Here is a 22,474-nt window from a genome sequence, read left to right as displayed (position 1 = left end):
GTTTCTTTGACCCTTTCTCTTACATCTTGCTTCTATCTCAGGGAAAAGAGCTTCTATTTTGGAGAGCAGTAAACTAAACTTCTACTCTTTCCTGTTCAGCCTTCCAAATTTCCCCTTGCTTCACGCTTCTGGCAGGATTGGGCTTACGAAGATTATTCACGTCTCCATCTCGGGTGGGAACACTGGGTTCTTGATGAGGACCAGACCTGAGACTGGAAGACGAAACACTGGTAATCGCTTTTGGCATAGATGTTCAAGGAATTTGTGTTAACACTCTCATATTGACTGCCAAATACTTCATACTAAGGCTTATGGAGAAGACAGCAAAAATTTGATTTTTGCTGTTAGAAAAATGAGTTTCATCTTCACCAAACTGATCAGGACAGTGAAACTATGTTTAACAAGATGAGAAATTTTGTGTGCCTACATTGTCTGATTAATAACTAGGATCTATCTCACCTTTTATGTTGACTACACATGAACTTCTTATGTTGACTTATGCACCTCCTATGCACCTCTATACATACACCTCTTATGTTGACTTATGTTGACTATACATGAACTTAACATTTCTGTTTACTTGTTGTAATTATTAGCTGTGAAGATTTTGGTGTCAAAAATTTAGCTTTGTGCTTATTGAATTTATTTTATATGTGAAGTAAACCTATGTGTGTGTGTGTATGTGTGTTTATTTCCGTTTCTTAATTGTCACCTTGGTTCAGAGCCTTCATACATGATGCCTCTTCTGCTCAGAATTCTTTCTCCAACCAAACTCCCATCATGCCCAGTAATTGCTATTCTTCATTGATGTTTCAACTCAGGGAAGATTTCTAAAAAACCCTGCCCATTCCCCCAGTAGAAGTGGATATTTCCCTGTATTTCTCTTTATTATATATGAGTTTTTACATTTTTTAGTAACATATGTTTTCCCTACTAGCATAAATTTCATGAGTGCACTGGCTATTCAGTTCTGAACTTAGTGCCTTAAATTTCTTGGTAAATATTTGTTGAATCCAATAGTTAACATACAATATATTAAAATAGAATAATACAAATTCTCTCTAAGTACTTAATCTTAATTTATTTAATACAATAAAAATGATACATATCAAACAAACAAATTTGTTTGAGCTCTTTGTAGATTCTGGATATTAGCCCTTTGTCAGATGAGTAGATTGCAAATATTTTCTCCCATTCTGTAGGTTGCCCATTAATTCTGATGGTAGTTTCTTTTGCTAAGCAGAAGCTCTTTAGTTTAATTAGATCCCATTTGTCAATTTTAGCTGTTGTTGCCATTGCTTTTGGTGTTTTAGACATGAAGTTCTTGCCCATGCCTATGTCCTGAATGGTATTGCCTAGGTTTTCTTCTAGGGTTTTTATGGTTTTAGGTTTAAGTGTTTAATCCATCTTGAATTAATTTTTGTATAAGGTGTAAGGAAGGGATCCAGTTTCAGCTTTCTACATATGGCTAGCCAGTTTTCCCAGCACCATTTATTAAATATGGATCCTTTCCCCATTTCTTGTTTTTGTCAGGTTTGTCAAATATCAGATGTTTGTAGATGTGTGGTATTATTTTTGAGGGCTCTGTTCTGTTCCATTGGTCTATATCTCTGTTTTGGTACCAGTGCCATGCTGTTTTGGTTACTGTAGCCTTGTAGTATAGTTTGAAGTCAGGTAGTGTGATGCCTCCAGTTTTGTTCTTTTGGCTTAGGATTGTCTTGGCAATGCAGGCTCTTTTTTGGTTCCATATGAACTTTAAAGCAGTTTTTTCTAATTCTGTGAAAAAAGTCATTGGTAGCTTGATGGGGATGCCATTGAATCTATAAATTACCTTGGGCAGTATGGCCATTTTCACAATATTGATTCTTCCTATCCGTGAGCATGGAATGTTCTTCCATTTGTTTGTGTCCTCTTTTATTTCGTTGAGCAGTGGTTTGTAATTGTCCTTGAAGAGGTCCTTCACATCACCTGTAAGTTGGATTCCTAGGTATTTTATTCTTTTTGAAGCAGTTGTGAATAGGAGTTCACTCATGATTTGGCTCTCTGTTTGTCTGTTATTGACGTATAAGAATGCTTGTGAGTTTTGCACATTGATTTTGTATCCTGAGACTTTGCTGAAGTTGCTTATCAGCTTAAGGAGATTTTGGGCTGAGACGATGGGGTTTTCTAAATATACAATCATGTCATCTGCAATCAGGGACAATTTAACTTCCTCTTTTCCTAATTGAATACCTTTTATTTCTTTCTCCTGCCTGACTGCCCTGGCCAGAACTTCTAACACTATGTTGAGTAGGAGTGGTGAAAGAAGGCATCCCTGTCTTGTTCCAGTTTTCAAAGGGAATGCTTCCGGTTTTTGCCCATTCAGTATGATACTGGCTGTGGGTTTGTCATAAATAGCTCTTATTATTTTGAGATACATCCCATCAATACTGAATTTATTGAGAGTTTTTAGCATGAGGACTGTTGAATTTTGTCAAAGGCCGTCTGCATCTATTGAGATAATCATGTGGTTTTCATCTTTGGTTCTGTTTATGTGCTGGATTACTTTTATTGATTTGTGTATGTTGAACCAGCCTTGCATCCCAGGGGTGAAGCCCACCTAATCATGGTGGATAAGCTTTTTGATGTGCTGCTGGATTCGGTTTGCCAGTATTTTATTGAGGATGTTTGCATCGATGTTCATCAGGGATATTGGTCAGTCTAGTTGGTTTTAAAACTGGATTGATGAAATAAGATAGTATCTGATAAGGTGACAGAATTTTTCTGTTTTTAATGTCTGTATTACAGGTTTTAAAAGTATAGGAGGGAAATGTCATCTTAAAATGAATATTTAGCTCTCTAAAAGGAAGGATGGGTGACAATAATCTATCTACAGATTGTGGAGACCCACAATTAAATCTGAACTTATCTCTGGTGATTATTAATTATAAACATGACATTTTTGAGGTCAATAGAGATGGCTGACAGTTGAACCATAATTGACAAACTGCTTAGGTTGAGATGACAATATTTAAATTAAAATCTATACTTGAAATACCATAGGACAAAGCATCTTTTATAAGTGGGATATCAGGTCTTTTAAGATGACTGTAATAATTCACTGATAGTACTGGATTAAAGAACACCAGCTATTAGTGTCAATAATCTGCCCAAAGGAAAGTAAGTAACATTTCTGGGTTTTAATTTCATACACATGAAAAGAAAACAAATTGAAGGGTTTTAACATGTAGGCTGATTATGAGGCTTAAACTAGTAAATTTCTATAAAGTCCTTACAATCTTAGTTCTAACTTGTTAGTAAGTACCTTATAACATAGTACATAATATGTAAAATACGTATCTTTTTTTAGAAGCAAACTATTACAGAGGTATTTATAAATGGGGCTGAACCCATCAGAAGAGAGAAACGGTATATTTACCAGAGTTTACCAGACCCTCTGAACAACTTGCATTTAGCTTATCACAACAGAAAATGGCCTGGGAAGTTAATCTCACTGGGCCAAGTTGTAGTACCTGACCTGGGAAAATGGCCAATTGTTCTAGGTCTGTTTGCATATGTGTCAGAAAACTATGACAAACAGAACAGTTTAGTATTGAGTAATAAAACTCTTAAAAATATGGGCATATGCATTCTACAACTTACAGGCACAGGTTGTGTCCCACTGATAATGGTCCAAGAGTCTCGACTTTTATTTTGGAGTTAAACCACATTGTTCTTTCAGCATCTACACAGATTTCAAATCATGAGTGTTTTGAGTCTTTCAAAAGCTTAGTTAACACAAACCAGAGCCAGTTATTCTAAACTAGGATTTAAAGGAGAGTTTTAATTATATATCCCACTGCAGGAAAATGTGACGCAACTTGAGAATATGGTTCACACACTGCCCAAAGAGAGGTGGAATGCTGCCATAACCTAGTCTTCATCAAGGCACCAAGGAATAATCTGTGAGAAGCATGCAATGGAGTGTGGATTCAAACTGACGAATTGCATATACATAAAATCCATAGGTAAATCCTCGACAGTGAGTGAAATATTTTGGATGAAAAAAATGGGTAAAGTCTTCCCATAAAAAATAGTTCATTGGAAAAGAACTCTGATTCTCCTCAGAGAAAAGCAGCTTCTCAAAGTTGTGAAGGAAGGTCTCATTCTCTGATCTCTGAGACTCATGCCATGATACGTGACGGAACAAGAAAGGGTTCACTACTTTCTGTTGTCCTTATTCCCCTTCCTGGGTCACTTTCACTTTAATCATTAAGTAAATTTTCAGCAGTAAATTAGCTGATAGTTCAAGAAAGTTTCAAATGGATATAGAAGAATAGAATACTAGTGTGATTAGATTTAAATGGAAAGAATCCATAAAAATGGAATGAAGGAGAAGAGGAATGAGACTACATTTTACTTTAAATAGCATTGTTAATCAGGTAAACCATGTACCTTGCAAATTCATGGGATAGCCCGTAAAGGGGACTACAGCAACAAGGGTAGGAGAGTCCATCCTTCTTCAAAAGCAACCCAGTGTGAATTTTCTGTTCAAAATATTTTTCCTATCATACTGAAGTCACTGAGATAAGCTCTAATGTTATGAGAAACTAAATTTCCTATGTAATATCATTTGACATGATGAAAGTGGTTTGCCACTTGCCTTTTATAGCTTAAATTTTTTGAAATAAGATTGATTTATTTATATTTTATTTGGATAAATATCTATTTGAACCTGTCCCATGTGGGAAACAGTTTACAAGCTATGTTAAGTTTTAGGAAAAATGTGCTTCAGTGATTAAGGGACAGCATGTTTAAAAACTGTTTCAGTTGTAAAACAGCAGCAGTATAAAGCAACAAAGAAAGAGATTCATTGTTTTTGGTTACAAAACCACATAAGCCATTGTAGCCAAAAGTACAAATCAATAGTTCAGAAATTGGCATTAAGATTATATGGGAAAGAGATCAACTTCCCTTAATCTGAAAAGGAATTATGGCGCTCATAGTCAAACTATGCCTGGGAAAGACAGACAGAATTAGGAAAGAGAAAGACACCTGGAATGTATTGGTTTCTACCAGAGGAGTTATCAAAGGGTTGTCACTTCAGGAACGGTGACAATGGCAATAGCAATGGTATTTCTCACTTATGCAAAATTAGAGGTGAGAAAGTAGAGGCATTGAACAATTATTATTTCTTAGCATCAGGCAGACATCTAGTAGCAAAGTCAAGATTCAAAACCAGTGCTAACTCCACTCTACATGCTTTAAATACCACATTCAAAAAACAGGTTCTCCACAGACACACCTCATCCACATGAACCGGAGGACAAAAGGAAAGAACAGACATCATGTTGGGAAGCTTTACGTTGGGTGACTAAAAAAAAAAAAGTTCCGGATTTGAGCTGCTGCAGCCTCTATTTCATCTGAGATGTGGTTTTTGAATTAATCAGCTGAGAGTGAGGATGAACTGAAAACTGGATTAAGAGTTGATATATTTAGCACAGTTATAAAATTTGTCTTCTGCAGCACGCTTTTGAAATCTTATAGACATGGAAAGAGCAGGCAGTTGAACTTCGTGTAGACGTGGTCAAAGCAGCATGATGGCAGGAGAACACAGAGGGAATTTGAGAGAATCTGATTAAATATTGTATTAAAGGAATGAAATTGTATAGCTAGGTACATGGAATAAAAAGAAGTGGCTAATATGGAAAGAAATAAAGCATTCATTGGACAAGAAGGGCTGGTTTTAGTGAGTTTATAGAACAGTTATCATTAGACTAAATATAGTACAACACTGTGAATAGAAAAGCATAGATAGAGAATAGATATTTGAGAATGTTTCCAAATGTTACAAGGCCTGCAAGTTGCAAATTTCTGGACGAGTAATGTGTGAATTTGTTTCAGTTCAAATACAGGTCAAAGGAGATGAGGATGCCAAGAAATTGAGAAGCAAAGCCTTTATAATAGTCATGGGCGTGAATGTTAAATCTCATGGTGAGGGAAGAGAGAGAGTCTCTCATATTGTTTTATATTGTTTTATACTCAGAAAAGGAAAAATAAGTGAAACTAAAGGCAGGTAGCCCGGCGCCTAGGAACCAGACCCGAAACCAGGCCTGGGCCTGCCTGACCTAAGCCTGGTAGTTAAAATTCGACCCCTGACCTAGCAACTGATGTTATCTATAGATTCCAGACATTGTATGGAAGGACGTTGTGAAACCTCTCATTCTGTTCTGTTTCACTCTGACCACTGGTGCTTGCAGACCCTGTCAGGTACCCGGCTTCCTCAATCGTACCCCTGCTTGCTCAATCGATCACAACGAGCCTGCTACACTGGAATGAAAAAATAACTGGGTAGAAAGAAAAATGTAGACATTGATGTTAACAGTGTTTGTCAGGGAGTGATGGGGAGAGACCTCAAGTTTGAAAAGTGACCTTAAATTGGAGAAGTAGATACTAGATTTAAATAAAGTGTCAACGAGGTATAGACAGTTGAGTTTTGGAGTTCAATAACTTTTCCTGGATTCACAGATAAGTAAGGTTTACAAAATATTAGTGATACTTAGAGTAGAACCTACAAGACTTGGTAATTGTATGTGAGGTGTTAGGAAAGAAAGAGTGGAAGATGCCCCAGAGATTAGAAGAATGAGGATTGTGTCAGTATAATTGAACTCTGTTGCATTTTTTTCAATTAGGCATTGGGAAGAGATTTATCTGCATAGTAATAGAAAATACGTTGCTAAAATGCGATTGCACATTTCTTCTCTGTATCAGGAATTACCTGGCTGAGGTGCTGTCTTTGGCATTACAGAGCTCAATAAGAATTTCTAGATGAGTGGGATGTGCCTGCCCAGTGTTTTTTCCATTTTCTTGATAACAGAATCCCACTTTTGCTTGGGTAACAGTGTGTCCAGCCATACTCAAAGCAATACACAAAATCTCATGCTCTACCAGTGACTTGTCTACTGATGAACATGTGACCAAGCTCTGATCAATAAAATATAAGAGGTTATCTTCTGGAGGCTTCTGAGAAAGTCCTTCCTGAGGGGCAGGGGATGAGTGAAATAGTCATGTGAGGAAAAAGTTATTCTTCCTCATTCCCACCGACACCTCACCCTGCAGCTGCGGACATTGGATCTGGTGTCTAGAGCTCAGCAGCCCTCCTGTGAATGTCAGAAACACGTGTGGGCATAGAAGCCAAAAGCTGGGATGTGGAGGTTAGTAGAATGCAAGGATTTTAAAGATCTGGGTCCTTGTTTACATGACTGAGACACTGAACCAACCCTGAGGCAGCCTACCTCATGACTTTTCATTAAATCAGTCAGGATTAAACAAAACAAACCAAAAGAATTACCAGTCTGGAGCACCACATTCAGAAGAAGAGCTGCTCTGCAATGTATAATTACCTTCAAACTGAAAATAAAATAAAATAAAGCTACTGACTAACATACTAGTAATCCATCTCTTAAACACCACAAAACTTTGATGTGAACTGTCTCTCAAAGAGTGCTTTCTGAATTCTCCACACAACTTGAATCATAAAGGTTTCTTTTGTCAAAGCATTGTGCTGGATGGCTTTATTCAAGGCTATTGCAATAGCAAAGAGGGGCCATGTCTATCAATTGTACAAAAACAAAGAGCTAGTGGATTTTTAAGAGTTGGGTGTGCGGAACTTAGCCCATATGTGCTTATTAGTTGGACTGCCACAAAGGAGCAGTCATCTTCACAGTGGGAGGTAGTTTTAGACCTTGCAGCAAGGGCCCCAGGAAGTTAGGCTTCTGCCCTCCCACGGAGACAAGACCAGGGAGGCGCTATCTTCCTTGATGATTGCATTTCAAAGGGACTGCTCCCAGGTCCTTAAAAAATAAAGTCTTGGGTTTTAAAACGTGAAAGAGGCTTCTTAAAAATTACCATTTCAAAGGGGTACAGAAAATAAAAGTTTTCTAAAGTAAATATTCTAAGAAAATTGAGGGTAAGAGCAATTGTGGTTAGGCCATCTGGATTTTAGAAGTGTTGGTGCTAGGGAGGCCAGGAGCCTAGAGGCAGGAAGAAGATCTTGTAGGTTATAGTCCAGCTGTGGGGAATGCAAGGCAGTGCCAGTCGTTCCTGATTACCTTTAAGGAACAATCTTTCTTTTTAAAATATTTGTTGGTAGGGTGGTGCAAAGTTATTTCGATTGTTGGCATTTCTTTCAATGGCAAAAACTGCAATTACTTTTGCACCAACCTAGTATTTAAGCTAATATGAAATGTATTCTTTATTCAACAATTTATTTTTAATTTAGTCAAGTAAAAGAAATCACACATCTTTCATGTGTGTTCATTCAGGCAATGTTCTCAGTGCAAGAAATATTACAGTGAGACAAAATTCATCATTTTCTAAAAATCCCTTATACTGAGGGTGAGAAAGATGTAAAAAAATAAAGAAATAAGTAATGTGTCAGGTGAACTATCTATGGAGAAAAACAATTTACAATTAAAAAATAAAGAGTGTCGGAACCTTGGAATGGATCTCTGATGATATGACAGTTGTTCATTATGATTCAGGACATCCCTAGTAAAACCTAGCAACAGTGGAGAATGTTTGCCTTGGGTCTAACGTAACTTTAAGAATTCTTCATATAAAACTCATTTAACCCATCTAGCAATACTATGAAGGCATATTTTTCCACTCTAAGATGAGAGAACTGAGTTGCAGAAAATTAAATAATTTACTCAAGTTCACTCAACTAATGAGTAATAGGTCTGAGAATTGAACCCAAGCACTCTGACACCAGATCAAAGATTTTAATCACTATACCATACAACTCTCAACTGAGGGAGTTCATATTTCATATTTGCCTCTGGTGATTCCAGTCTTAACAAAAGTTTGGGAAATAATATATTCCTTTATGCAAACCACTACATTAAGTCATACTTGGAGTGGGAGGAGTGTGTACAATAAGCAAGAAGTGGACAATGCCCTTTCTCAAGAAATGGGAAAGCTTGTTAGTAGAAGATACATAAATATCAGTTTAATTCCCATTGTGTGCACCACAGCACTTAATAATTCACGCAAATAAGCTTTAGTGAGTCTTCCCCAGTAGACTGCTAGCTCATCAATTGCCCAGGTTTGATGCTTTTCATTGTTTGTTTGTTTGTTTGTTTTTTTAATCTCAAAATCTGGCCCCTTGCTTGACAAGGTGAGGAGGCATTCAGTGTTTTAACACATGAATGGGAATGTTCTTCCTGCTGTCCTCCTTCTCATCTTAGCAATGATGAAAAGAAGGGACAATGTGTGTTCCAGAACAAGTGTGCTAATATAGGCTCTAATGTTAGTGTAGAGAAGTGTCATTCCACATGGTATAGATTATATCAAAAATTAATGCATGTTAAATGTTGGGTTGTGTTGCCAGAATATTGACATAAAATAAAATTTCAGTAACAGGGTTAGTGGGAGGGAAGAAAAATCTTTTTATTTGAGATTTTCAGGGAAAGACTATGCCTGTCTGTGATTAAAAAAAAAAAAAAAAAAAAAAGATCTTGAGGGGATAAACAGTTCTCCCATTGAAGTCTCAAATAGCTGAGACTTTGGTGTTTTTCTATCCTCGGGCTTCTGCAAAACTATATCTACTAGAAACGTGTATAAAAAAGAAATAGACAGAACTCTAATTTGTATCAGTGTTAAGTACTTTGATATATTACTTTTGAACCAAATTTCCTTTTTAAGGTAGAAAAGTCAGAGGAAAATCAAATAGGCACCTTAAATAAAAGGTTATTAAGAAAAAAAATAAAATAAAAGTCAGTAGGTTAGAGTTGACCAAAACTGCTGCAGGGCTTTCCATTCGTATTCCAGTGGCTTCCTTAAAGGAGCCTTTGTTAACAGATGACTGACATGGATTTGCCTTTAATTTCCTTGGAGGCACAGAAAATTCCTAAACCATCAGTTATTTTAGAGTGTAGTGATTGATCAATTAATAATTGAATTCATAATGATATAACATAATCTTGGTTCATTGCAATACTTGATGAACAGTCAAAATATTTTCCAGTGGATTTTCAGACATTATTGCCAATTACCCACACTAGCACAGGGGCTGAAGAGCTTTCACAGGGATATTTCAGTGAGTAATTGGCTATTTGGGTATGACAGCTGGAAGAACAAATAATCCTCTCTTAACCAAAATAAAATTTATTTTTTACATAAGGAGATATTCCATATTAACAAGAGATTTGATGAGTTAGCAAAGTAAAGACATTCATAAAAAAATGCTGGAGATTTTAGACCTGCTTCATGCATAAAACTGTAGGACCTTTAAACCCCTATGTAGTGTATTTTATGAGACAACCTATGTTGAGAGACCATAATGTAAATCATTCTTCAAAGATGTTTTATTTAATCTACTACACAATGAACAGATCTCTGTTTTTGCCACTGAGTTTCTTTTTTTGCATTTAGTTCAGTTGCATCGATGTCTTTTTCTCACTTACCTTTTCCCCTTTACCTTCTTTGTTTTCTTTACCTTTGCTCTTCTCATTTCTTTGTTTGCTTAAAGTTTAAATATTTCGGATTGAGTGGTATCCTTTACTCTCTTTACGACATTCAAGACTTTTTAAATCATCTATTTTATCAATAACGATGTTAAACTAAAATCTCTCCTTTGGCTAAGGAGTTGCCACAGCACAGGGATGCATCAACATCTGGTGGCTGTTATTCAGCCCTCCATCATCATCACCGTAGTCACATCATTTTCAAATTCCTTTCTGCTTTCCAGTACTGGGATGATTGTAAACTGATGCTTTAATCTGAAGCACCATCTGAGATTCAGTATATACTAACTCAATTTTGTTTTCGTTATTCAGATCTGTTCAGAGAAAGAAAATTCTTAGGCTTTTATTGAGCTTACTTCCTGATGGAGGAGAGTAGCAAAAATCAGAAACACAAAAATAAATGGAGATATAATTTGCTGTTAATGATAATTTTTAAAAAGGCCTATGAAACAAAATAATGGAATAGGATACCTACTCTTGGAGTTAACAAGACCTCTTTGGGAAGAAATGATATGTAACTAAAGCCTTATCTCCTAATGTGTTGAATGTTTATGTCTGAAGTGGTGTCTGGCGAGGGCTCCTCTCTGCTTCCAATATAGCCTTTTGTTTTAGCATCCTCTGTAGAGGAGGAGTGCGGTGTCTTCTCACAGTCCAAGGATCTGAAGGGCCAGAGAGCTCCCTTCAACCTCAAGCCCTTTTATGAAGGTGCTAATTCTATTCATGCGGGCTCCACCCAAGGCCATGCCTCTTAATACTGTTGTATTGGGAATTAATTTCAAAATAAATGTTGGAGAGTACAACATCATTCAAACCCTGGCATTTCACGAAATAGTGTGCTCTATTTTGTTCAGGGGAAGCGTCACACAAGAGCTGCATAATGCTAGACTTACTCAAGAAAGTTAAAGTTACCAAAAACTACCCGGGAATTAATATCTTGTCATGGAAATCTTAGATACAAATAGATACCTACAGATTAGATATAGATATGGGTATAGATATCTAGATATAGATATGTACTGACACCTGCAGACTGGAGTTAGTGTGCTCATGATTAAAATGATCTCATATTCATGGACTCATGTTCTTTGAGAAAAAGAGGCTCTACATCTGTATTGACAATCAATGGCATATGCAGAATAAAACAAAATATTTTTCTTTTATTACTGTGTAATGACTTACGTAATCTCAGGTTAGGTTAGTTTTAAACTTCTGGAGTTCCTTTTTTAAACCAATATTTAATCCAACAAAATAATATGCACTTACAAAAATATAATTGACAAATTAAACTTAATTACCTGGTGATTAAGTATGCTGGACATGTTGACACCTGCAATTAGAGCTTGACATTGATCTAATATTTGTGGATGTTTTGGAAATGGTAACTTTTCAGGAAAATTTACAATTCTCTCATTGAATGAACTCACATATAAAGAAGTAATAATTTTGTGTAAGTCCAATTCTAGGTTAAACTTATTCAGAGTCTAGTTAGGCAAATAAGTTATAATTTGATCAAACTACAAGTCGAATTCTCATGACTTGTACTTTCTGGTCAAAGGCATAAAAAGTAATCTGATAACAAAATTTAACACGATATATTTGAAAATTATATTTATATAAAAGTGATTAACTGTGAATGCTAAATTGAAGGGTAAGGTAAACTTAGTCTTAACATTTAAGACTAAGGTTTTAAAAAATTGTGAAATTCGCAATTTTTCTCTCACTAACAGCTGTTTCTTTTAATATCCAAATACTATAGTACAAACTATGTCTGCCTGACTACAAGAAATCTTTGTTCCTTATTGAATCATTTCTGGTCCTGAGAATTTCTGAAAATGCCAGGGAGTATTGTGAAAATTTATCTTAATTGTCACCTGTCACCTTTAATTTAGAATAGGTTTTCAGTGCTTTCTGCATACTATTGATGTCTGTCTCACAAAAAATCCTCCAAGATATTTTAGCTCCACTCCTAGATACACTTTTTTTCAAGTGTGCTTGGAAGCTGTTTTCTTTAATTCTCAAAAGCACAGTCATCATAAGACTGAATGAATCAAAAAATTTTGAGTGATAATATGAAAATATCAGAAGATCAGTGAAGAGATTTCATTTCTAAAAAGCACATTATTTTGCTTTGTTGAGGGAACAGACATACCATATTGGCTTAAACAAATAGAAAGTTGACAAAAATATAAAATGATTCGCTTTGGACATTGTACCACAGGCTATGCAAGACTGTGATTCCCAATAGAAGACAAACCAAATAATATAAATAACATGATTTCCCTAGATTATCATTTGGAGGCAGTGCCCAAATATCAGACTGAGAGCAGACACCCAAACAGAGTCTCACAATAACCTTGATTCAAGGAGACAAAAGTTGAAGTTGGAAGATGTCAAACTGGCTAGCATTTGTAGGATAGAATGCCAGGTAGAAGGGAGCTGTAGAGAGAAAGAAACAGAAGAATGTGCAGAGGGATGCCTTCATTGTTTGGATAAATGTTTATATGCACATGAGTCCATTTGTAGGAAAATCAACAACAACAACAAACAAAATGAATGAATCATCCAACAAATATAATCCCCTGACTGAAATATGAACTTTAGCAAACATTTATAGAAGAAAAGGTATTAATTCTACACAAAATATTCCACAAAATAGAATAGAAGGAAATAATTCTCAATTCATATTATGAGGGCACCACTACTCTGACGCCAAAACCAGACAAAAGCATTATTTAAAAAAATACATACAAACCTATAGATTGACTTCATTCATGAATATAAATTCAAAGACCTGTAACAACATATCAACACACACAATTCAGGAATATATAAAAAGGATAATATATACTTGGAATGGAAGACAGGTTTCACATTGAAAGACCAAACTGATAATTGTTTATAATAACAGATCAGTAAAAGAAAAGAAATATTCATAATCAATTATTATCTAGGATAAAAACTCTTAGCAACTAGGAGGAAGAATTTCTGCTACTAACGCATACCTATAAAAATTCTACTGTCAATGTCAACAAACAACAGTTCAACCTAAAACTATACTTTATTTTTTTCTTTTCCTCTTTTCTCCGTAGTCTCAAGATATAAAGTTGCATCTTACTACAGAAATCCCCTTCTTTTTTTTCTCTGTAGTGCTGGAAAATAGTTTTGAAATATAATGTCTTTGAAACATTAAAACGCTCCTTTTCTCACCATACACTCCCTTACAACATACATGTTTACCTAACTATATGCTTGTATCTAATTATGTGCTGCTTGAAAGTTCTGAGGGCTAATCTTGAAACAGACCAGGCACAGAGACCTAGCTGCATTATCCTCCTGCTTAGGTGGAGTTATGAAGAACTAGTCCACTACTACAAAGATAAAATTGAGATGACACCAACCAGACCTCTGGTTGGGCGATTACCTAAGATAACCATCAGAACAAGACACACAGACCTGCACCCTCCTGCACCACTCACGTTTCGCACCCCAAGTTTTCTTCCTTAAACCCCTTCATTAAGCCTCAAAAGCTGGAATGGTCTTTTAAAGACGTGAGCCTGGCCAATCCTCAACTACTAGCATTTGATTAATAAAACTGCTTTCCTTTCACCACTCGTTGCTTCTCATATTGTCAGCTCTCTGAGCAGTAAGTGGCCGGTCTTGAGCTAGGTAGAAATTTGGTGACCCATTTGAGGAACTGTGTGGTTCAAGCAGCTCAGCCTATACACATGGTTTCCAATGAATGGAACCATTGGCTGCAGCAGTTACCCATTCATGCTACCAGGTGGGATGGCAGCCACTTGCAAATGCCAGCTGCTGGTGGCTGGGACCCCCTTGCTGGGAGCTCAGGGAATGGCCAGCAGCTGTTGAGAGTGCTTTTGGCTCAGGGATCTTCCCTTCTCTCTCCTTCATGGCATCAACTACTCCAACGTTCTGTCAGTGTAAAAAAAAAAAAAATCTGAGAAGTTGGCAGGCTTCCAGAACTAGGTAAATCAACCAAAGTGCGCCCAGAAATCTTGTTTCCGCCATCTGAGCTCTGCAGCCATTTAGACCCAGTATATGTCATCTGTGGTGCCATGTGGACTTAATGCAGGTCACTCTGTGGTGCTATCTCAGTTTGAGGTTAAGATCAGGACTTTGCTTCAGTCTCCCCTCTTTCAGAATCGGTTTGGAGTGCTCCATCTGCATCAGATTCATGTGTATTTATGTCTCTGTTTAGTGTTATGCCCACCCTCCAAGGGTGCTTTGGCACAGTCTCCATCCCATCGGCCAAGACCAGGTCCATCCAATTGTCAGAAGGCAGCAAGAGAGGCTGTCTGTATCTTAGTTAGGGGAGAAACAGTTTCCAAACTCCTGGCCCTCATATTGTCATCCTCTTTCTCCAGAGTATTCCTTTTATCTGTGGCAAGTGTTCTAGGGGAGAAAGCATGTGAACTATTTTCTAAACTATCTGAAATTCCAACTAGTTATATAATATAGCTCATTTTTGTGCACATTTTAAACTGATGATCAAATAACAGCAAGACAAATCCAGAGCCCAAATGCTTCATCTGCAACAATAGAGTTAAGTATAGTCTTCTAAAGCTCTGTATTTCTGATTTTCATTTTCTGCCTGATTTGAATCTGCTGTTATTAAGCTACTAGTGTTGAGATTAAATTCATTGTTTCAAGGTTACTTGGAGACTTTGTTTTTTTATACATCTCAGTCAGTTCAGGCTAAAATAAAAACATTAAAATATTATTTACATTTTAAAAAGGAAACAGAAGTAAAAGAAGTTTTAAAATCAAAACTGCCAGTTAAACTGCTTTACCCAAAATTTTGCTTTATGTCCCTCATTGGATTACCTATTAGCAATGTTTAGCCATTTAGACGGGTTACCATTTTGTCAGAAATAACTTGGATCCAGTTATCTTTTATTGTTCAGTGAGTTTGTGATGCTGTCTCGTGGGCAGAGTTTTGAGAAAAAAACTGCTGGATCTTTGTTTGTATGTGTGCATACATGTATAGATACATTTATGTGTCTATACATGCTTTATGTTCTTTATTGTGTCTAGCATCCTACCAGGTTGGCTTATAAATAGATGAGAACTCTTAAATAAGTCCAAATGGTATTCAAGGTCACATGAACTTAATAATCTTCAATAAATAAACTGGCTTTAAAATCATTGATGAGATAAAAATAAAAATGTCTCCAGAATTGTCGACATACATTTTGTCTGGGTAAAAAAGTTTTATATTTGCCTGTGCTAAATGTTTTCAGGTTGACACTATAAACCCAACCAAAACCAATAATCTTTGGCTTTTTTTGACAAATCAGTATAATTTCAAATTGCTAGTTCAATGAAAACAGATAAAATGCTCATATGTTTAACTTTAAGGTTCTCAGGTGAACGTTTAATGCTCACAGACTTTAAAATGTTAATAGAAAAATAATTTAATGACTAAAAATAACTTTAATGACTAGCTTTGTGTAATATCTCATTTTTCAAAAGTAATCTTAATAAGCTTAAAATTTATCAAAAAAAATGAATACATGTAAATGAAATTAATGCTTGTAAATGGACTTCTTTGTAATTTAAAACTAAAATTGTTAAGGCCTGGCATGGTGGCTCACACCTGTAATCCCAGCACTTTGGGAGGCCAAGGCGGGCGAATCACGAGGTCAGGAGATCCAGACCATCCTGGCTAACACGGTGAAACTCCGTCTCTACTAAAAATACAAAAAATTAGCCAGGCCTGGTGGTGGGAACCTGCAGTCCTAGCTACTCAGGAGGCTGAGGCAGGAGAATGGCGGGAACCCGGGAGGCGGAGCTTGCAGTGAGCCGGAATCGCGCCACTGCACTCCAGCCTGGGCGACAGAGTGAGACTCCATCTCAAAAAGAAAAACACAAAAAACTAAAATTCTTTTGGATGCTCATTGGGTGTCTGGGTTATTTACAGCTTTAAAAAAGTTATAATGTGGTAATGTATTTCTAAAACTTCTCAGATTGTTTCATCTATAAAATACTGAAATCTAATAAACAGTTTAGGAATTCTCGCTTCCTAAATTTTCGCTAAAATTTAAAGTTACTAAAAATTAAAATTCTAGTTAATATATAATTCTATAAATTATGTTCTTATTGAGAAAAAATATTATTATGTAACTTGAGGATTATTTATAAGTTATTTATGAAAAAGTTAAAAAGAAATCAGTAAGTAGGCGAGAGAGATGCGAATAAAGTTATGAATATGATTACATATTTTTGGTAAGGAAGGTTATAAAGAAAAAAGTATAATTTATATAGGAAAGAATATTATATGGTAAATTTTGTCCTCAAGAAAAATAATTGTTTATTTAGGAATAGGGGAAGTATAGGACAAGTTAGAAAGTTCAATTATGTCATAAATAGTCTGTATAAGTTGGAATAACTTTCATGAAGAGGAGTTTATAAAAGGAGTTTTGAATGTGATTAAGGTAGTTATAATGAAAAGGGAATTATTTAAAATAGTCTTCTAAAGTTTAGTCCCCTATGTTCAAATAATGTTTTCTTAAGGTATTGATTTACTTTTAATAAAATCATAAGAGGTTTTGATTTTAATTCTATAAACTTTCTTTTAATAAGTTATCAGAATCATATATTAGAAATTCAACTTTTATTGTGCCTTGCTGTTTTCAACTTTGTCTGCCTTTAAAAGGACCTGAGATAAAACTCTCGCCTTCATCTTTTTAGCTAGCTTCTCTAAATTTTTGCCTCTGGTTCTGACGGTTATTGTGACCTGATGCTGAAATATTTTTATCTTATAGATCAAAAATGTATAACTTAATTCTATGCTCTTGGCTTTTCTTAATATGTCTAAATTTTCAAAGTAATCAGAAAACTTCTAATACTATTATCAAGAGTCCTGTATTCCACTGCTCAAGGTATCAGTTTTCCTTTCTCTTGTTTCCTCTATAATGTAAGGTTCACTCATAAACTTAAACATAGTCTTCCTGTGTCCAATTAAATTCAACCCACTTTTTAAATCATGTTTGACTTCCTGGTTATCTAAATGGATTTTAAATAAGGAGAGGCAGTCACACTGCAAAATGATTTTTTTTCTTTTTTTGTTTTCTTGGTAACTAGTTATGAAACAAAATTTATACTTTATCAGGATAGTTGCTATACTGTCTTCATTAGAGTTTTAATTGCTTTAAAAAACTGAGACTTAAAAGGCTTAAGGTTTTTACATAGATATAACTTTCTGTGTTGCCTTTAAGGATTTTTAATTATTACTTTGGTTAAATGAGTAGCTACTATTTTACAATTACCCATGGTTCTGTTTTAATCAAATGTTGTAAGCCTTTTAACATCTTTGACAAACGTCCTCAAAATTTAATCCTAAATTAAATCTCTGACCTATTGCTGAGGTTTATCAAAGTTGTAAAAATTCATCACCATGCTCCTATAGAATCTTTTTACAGTTTCTAGTCAGGGCATGTACTCCAGTATCAGCCCCTCAATCCCTTTGAAAAGGTCCTTGTCATGTGCTATTAACTAATACTTGTGTTATTAAATTATAGGGCTTTGACTTCTGGGTACACATATCTCATCTAAGGAAGGCGCTGACTCCTGCTGGTATCTGACCCAAACTCAAGCTAACCAAAGTCTTGTCGTTAGACCCAGGCAAAGGCAACGATCAAAGTAAACTGCTTTCATGCAACACAAACGCAGGGACAGGTCTGTATTCAAAAACATTAAGATTCATTTAATACTTTTGCCTCTATCTAAATTAATGTAATTTATTCTATGCCTTAATACTAAATAATGTAAATATTTTGCCACTTATAAGCTTCCTTTTCTGTTATTCTCAAAACGAGGCAAGGCTTATGACATCTTTATTTAAAACATTGCTAATTCTTTATATTTTGTTTTACCTACAGAATTTGCAACTATTCAATTTCTTCAGGTTCAGGAACCATCACATAAGATTGTAAGGGGCAGTTTTGAAGGATATAATTAGTTCATGTCCTCCAAATCAAGGGCAGGCACACAGATGCCTGAACAGCTGAACAAAATGCTTCTATTTTGTATAACTAATTGCTACAAGCCAAGATTACAGTAGCTCAATTCATAAAATTTATAAATAAGTCAATTTTGTATCCTTGCCTTTTGGCTTTTAATTTTTGGCTGTAATGTTGTTTAAAATGGGTTTTAAAGGTTAATGCATACTTGCCCTCCTCCATTCCCATCTGGCCTAGAACATGTAATTGAGTATGAGTCTTTTGGCTGTAAGTCCCTTGGCCATAGGCGACCCACCTAGGGACATGATAGAACCGGGTCAGGCAGCACACCACTCTGGCATCGACATGAGACAAAAATAAAAGCTTAGCCATCAGTACCACTACTAGCATACTTTGACAAAAAAGGAAACCTATAAACTAAAAAATAAAATCCTAAAGACCCTAAAAGACTGAATTGATTAATGGATGCTGCTCTTGGCCAAAGGGAATCCCAAAGAAACCTGATAAACTAGTTCTGGCCATAATGGGAAGTGAGGAGTCAGAGATGTCTCACTATAACTTCCTCCTTTTAAAATTTAGGCACAACTAATCAGCATTAACATAAAAATAAAAATCCAAATACTGACAAAACAGACTCTTTGCCACAATAAAAGTCCTACTGACCCGTATGAAAATCATAATGATATTACAGACCATGGTTCATAGGCAAAAGAGACAATGACTTCTCACAAAAAGCTTTTTCCTAAAAGCACAATTTATGGGGAAATCATTTATTTACTTGATTGCCTGTCTATCTAAACTACTTATTCTCTCTACCAACTTGCTTATTCTGGACACTTAATATAAATGGAATCATACATTATACAGCCTTTTATGTCTGGCTTTTCCCCCTAGCATCATGTTTTCAAGGTAATCCATGTTGAAGCATATTTCAGACCTTTTTTATTTTGGTGGCTAAGTAACAGTCCACTGTATAAGTGTAATACTTCATTATATATCAGATATTATTTATCCATTTATTAGCTGGTAGACATTTGGTTTGTTTTTATTTTTTATGTTTATTGTAAATAATGCTCCTATGAACATTCATGCTCAAATTTTGTGTGGATGCTTGTTTTTAATTATCTTGAGTGTACTGATAGGAGTAAAATTGCTAAATCATATAATTAACTGTAAAACTGTTTTGCAAAGCATTTGCATCATTTTTAAATTACCACTAGCAATTTATAAGAGTTCCAGTTTTCCAAGTAATTGTCAACACTTGTTTTTGTCTGACTTTTTGATTATAGCCACAGCAGTAAATATTAAGTGGTATCTGTTCTGGTTTTCATTTGTATTTTCCAATGCAATGATGTTGAATATCTTTTCATATGCATATTTGCCAATTTTATAGCTTCTTTGTTGAAATGTCTATTGAAATCAGTTGCCATATTTTAATTACTTATTTATTTTGAGTTTTTTATCCAAATTTTATTTTAGGTTCAGGAAGTGCATGTGCAGGTTTGTTACATGGGTAAATTGTGTGTCACTGAGGTTTGGTATACAAATGATCTTGTCACACAGGTAGTGAGCTTAGTACTTGATAGGCAGTGTTTCACTTCAGCCTTCTCACTCTCCACCCTCTTGTATTGTGCCTGTTGTTTCCACCTTTATGTCCTTGTATGCTCAATGTTTCGCTCACACTAAAAAGTGAGAACATGAGGTATTTGGTTTTCTGTTTCTGCACTAGTTCACTTCCGATAATGGCTTCTTGTTGTATCCATGTTGCTACAAAGGACACGATTTCATTCTATGCTATAACTGCATGGTATTTTATGATGTATTTGTACCACATTTTTTTTCATCCAGTCCACCACTGATAGTTCCCAGGACTTTGGTTGATTCTATGTTTTTACTATTGTGAATAGTGCTGCAACAAACATATAAGTGCCTTTGTCTTTTTGGTATAACGATCTATACTCCTTTGGGTATATACCCAGTATCTGGGTTGCTAAGTTGAATGGTAGTTCTTGCTTTCCACAGTGGCTAAATTAATTTATATTCCCACCAACAGTGTATAAGTGTTCCCTTTTCTTCATAAGCTTGCCATTGCCTGATTTTTTTTTTTTTTTTGACTTTTTAATCATAGCCAGTCTGATTGGTGTAACATGCTCTCTCTGTATGGTTTTGCATTGCTCTAATGATTAGTGATGATGAACATTTTTTCCTATATTTGTTGGCCACATGTAGGTCTTCTTTAGAGAAGTTTCTGTTCATGACCTTTGCGCATTGTTTAATTTGGTTATATGTTTTTTGCTTGTGGAATTTTTTAAGTTCCATATGGATTCTAGATATTAGACCTTTGTTTGATACATTTGTGAATATTTTTCCCCATTCTGTAGTCTGTCCACTCTGTTTGTAGCTTCTTATGTTGTGCAGAAGCTGTTTAGTTTAATGAGGTTCCATTTGTCAATATTTGGTTTTGTTGTAATTGCTTTTAGGGACGTAGTCATAAATTCTTTGACAAAGGCTTATGTCTAAAATATTACTTCCTAGGTTTTCTTTTAGGATTTTAATAATTGGAGGTCTACATTTGTGCATCAGATTGAGTGAAGTGGTTATGCCTTTAAACCAGTCCCATAGGCAGTAACAAAATACGTGTTCTCTGTGGCTCTCAACCACATTGCGGGCTGGAGATAGACTACAGTGTGCATGTGAACTAGGAGTATGAGCTTGAAACAGAGGTGGATAGGGAAGCAGGTTGTGTTTCTGCCTATGTAGGATAGGAAGCAAATGCAACTTCCCAATCCTGCTGCAGATACCTCAGTGCGCTTCACAAGGAGCCTCTCCCAGCCACCCTCATCAGGGCTAGTACCTGTGCTCAGCATTGAAGTATCTGTGGGCAAGCCAGGGGCTCCAGCCTGGCCCATCTATGTCCTCTGTGAAAGTGGCCTCAAGGAATAGGAAGCTCAGAGCACCAGCCACCCCGTTGTCCAATCCTTCACCTCAAACAAAAGAGACCACCTCACAGTAAACAAAGATCAGGTCCATATGCACCTGATTGTGCGGCAGCTGGCATTTACCGCAAATACAATTTAATGGACTGCAGGTTATACCACCCAGCTCAGTACAAAACCTGCTAACAGAAGTCCACAGGACTATAGAAGGAAAGTCAAAAGACCCTACCCAACAGAGTTCTCTCCAAATGAGAAGAAACCAGCATAAGAATTCTGCCATCATAAGAATCTGAATGTTGTGACACTACCACAGTTTCACTCTAGCTGTCCAGCCATGGTTCTTAGCCAAAATGGAGGCAGAGAGATACAGATGGAGAATGCAAAGCATGGATTGCAGGGAAACTCAACAAGATCCAAGACAAGGTTGAAAATCAACACAAAGAAAGCTCTAAAGCAATCGAAGAAATAAAGGAAGAAGTAAACATCTTATAAAGAAATCAAACAGAGCTACTGGGACTAAAAAACACACTTAAGAATTTTCAAAATGCAATCAAATCTTTCTCAATAGACTAGATCTAACAGAGGAAAGAATTTCAGAGCTTAAATATTGGTCTTTCAAACTAACCCAGTCAGACAAAAAAAGGAAAGAGAATTTTTTTTTAAATGAACAAAGTCTCTGAAAAATATGGGATTATGGAAAGTGACCAAACCTATGAATTATTGGCATTCTTGGGAGAAAAGGAGAAAAAGTAAAGAACCTGGAAAACATTTAAAGGAATACTTTAGGAAGATTTTCCTAATCTTGCTAGAGGCGTAGACACATTTAAATTTTTGCTGAGTTGCAAGTGTTCTTTCTATTTTATAGATAGTAGGCACTTACATACTGTTTTTGTTTATTTTTGATACACAAAAATTTCCGTTGTGATGATCTTCATTTTATATTTTCCCTGCCTTGGTTGCTTGAGCTTTTGCTGTCATGTCTAATAATGTGGCTAATCAAAGATCACAAAGATTTTTACAAAGATTTTCTTCTAAAAGTCCATATAGCTTATAG

General features: G+C 35.7%; 1 long non-coding RNA gene across 1 annotated transcript in view; it reads left to right on the top strand.

The window, feature by feature from the left end:
• LOC116271493 overlaps nt 1-20,455 on the top strand; it is a 177,132-nt gene extending 156,677 nt beyond the window's left edge. Inside the window, exons 3-4 of the long non-coding RNA XR_004180105.1 lie at nt 3,845-4,007; nt 18,044-20,455. This is a non-coding gene — a long non-coding RNA (uncharacterized LOC116271493). The remainder of the gene's footprint in view (nt 1-3,844; nt 4,008-18,043) is intronic.
• Nucleotides 20,456-22,474: the final 2,019 nt, after the last annotated feature.

This window comes from Papio anubis, chromosome 19 (assembly GCF_008728515.1).
Source record: "Papio anubis isolate 15944 chromosome 19, Panubis1.0, whole genome shotgun sequence".
Lineage (NCBI taxonomy): Eukaryota > Metazoa > Chordata > Mammalia > Primates > Cercopithecidae > Papio > Papio anubis.
The sequence above is the reverse complement of the archived record's forward strand: the minus strand, read 5'-3'. Positions and strand labels throughout refer to the sequence as shown.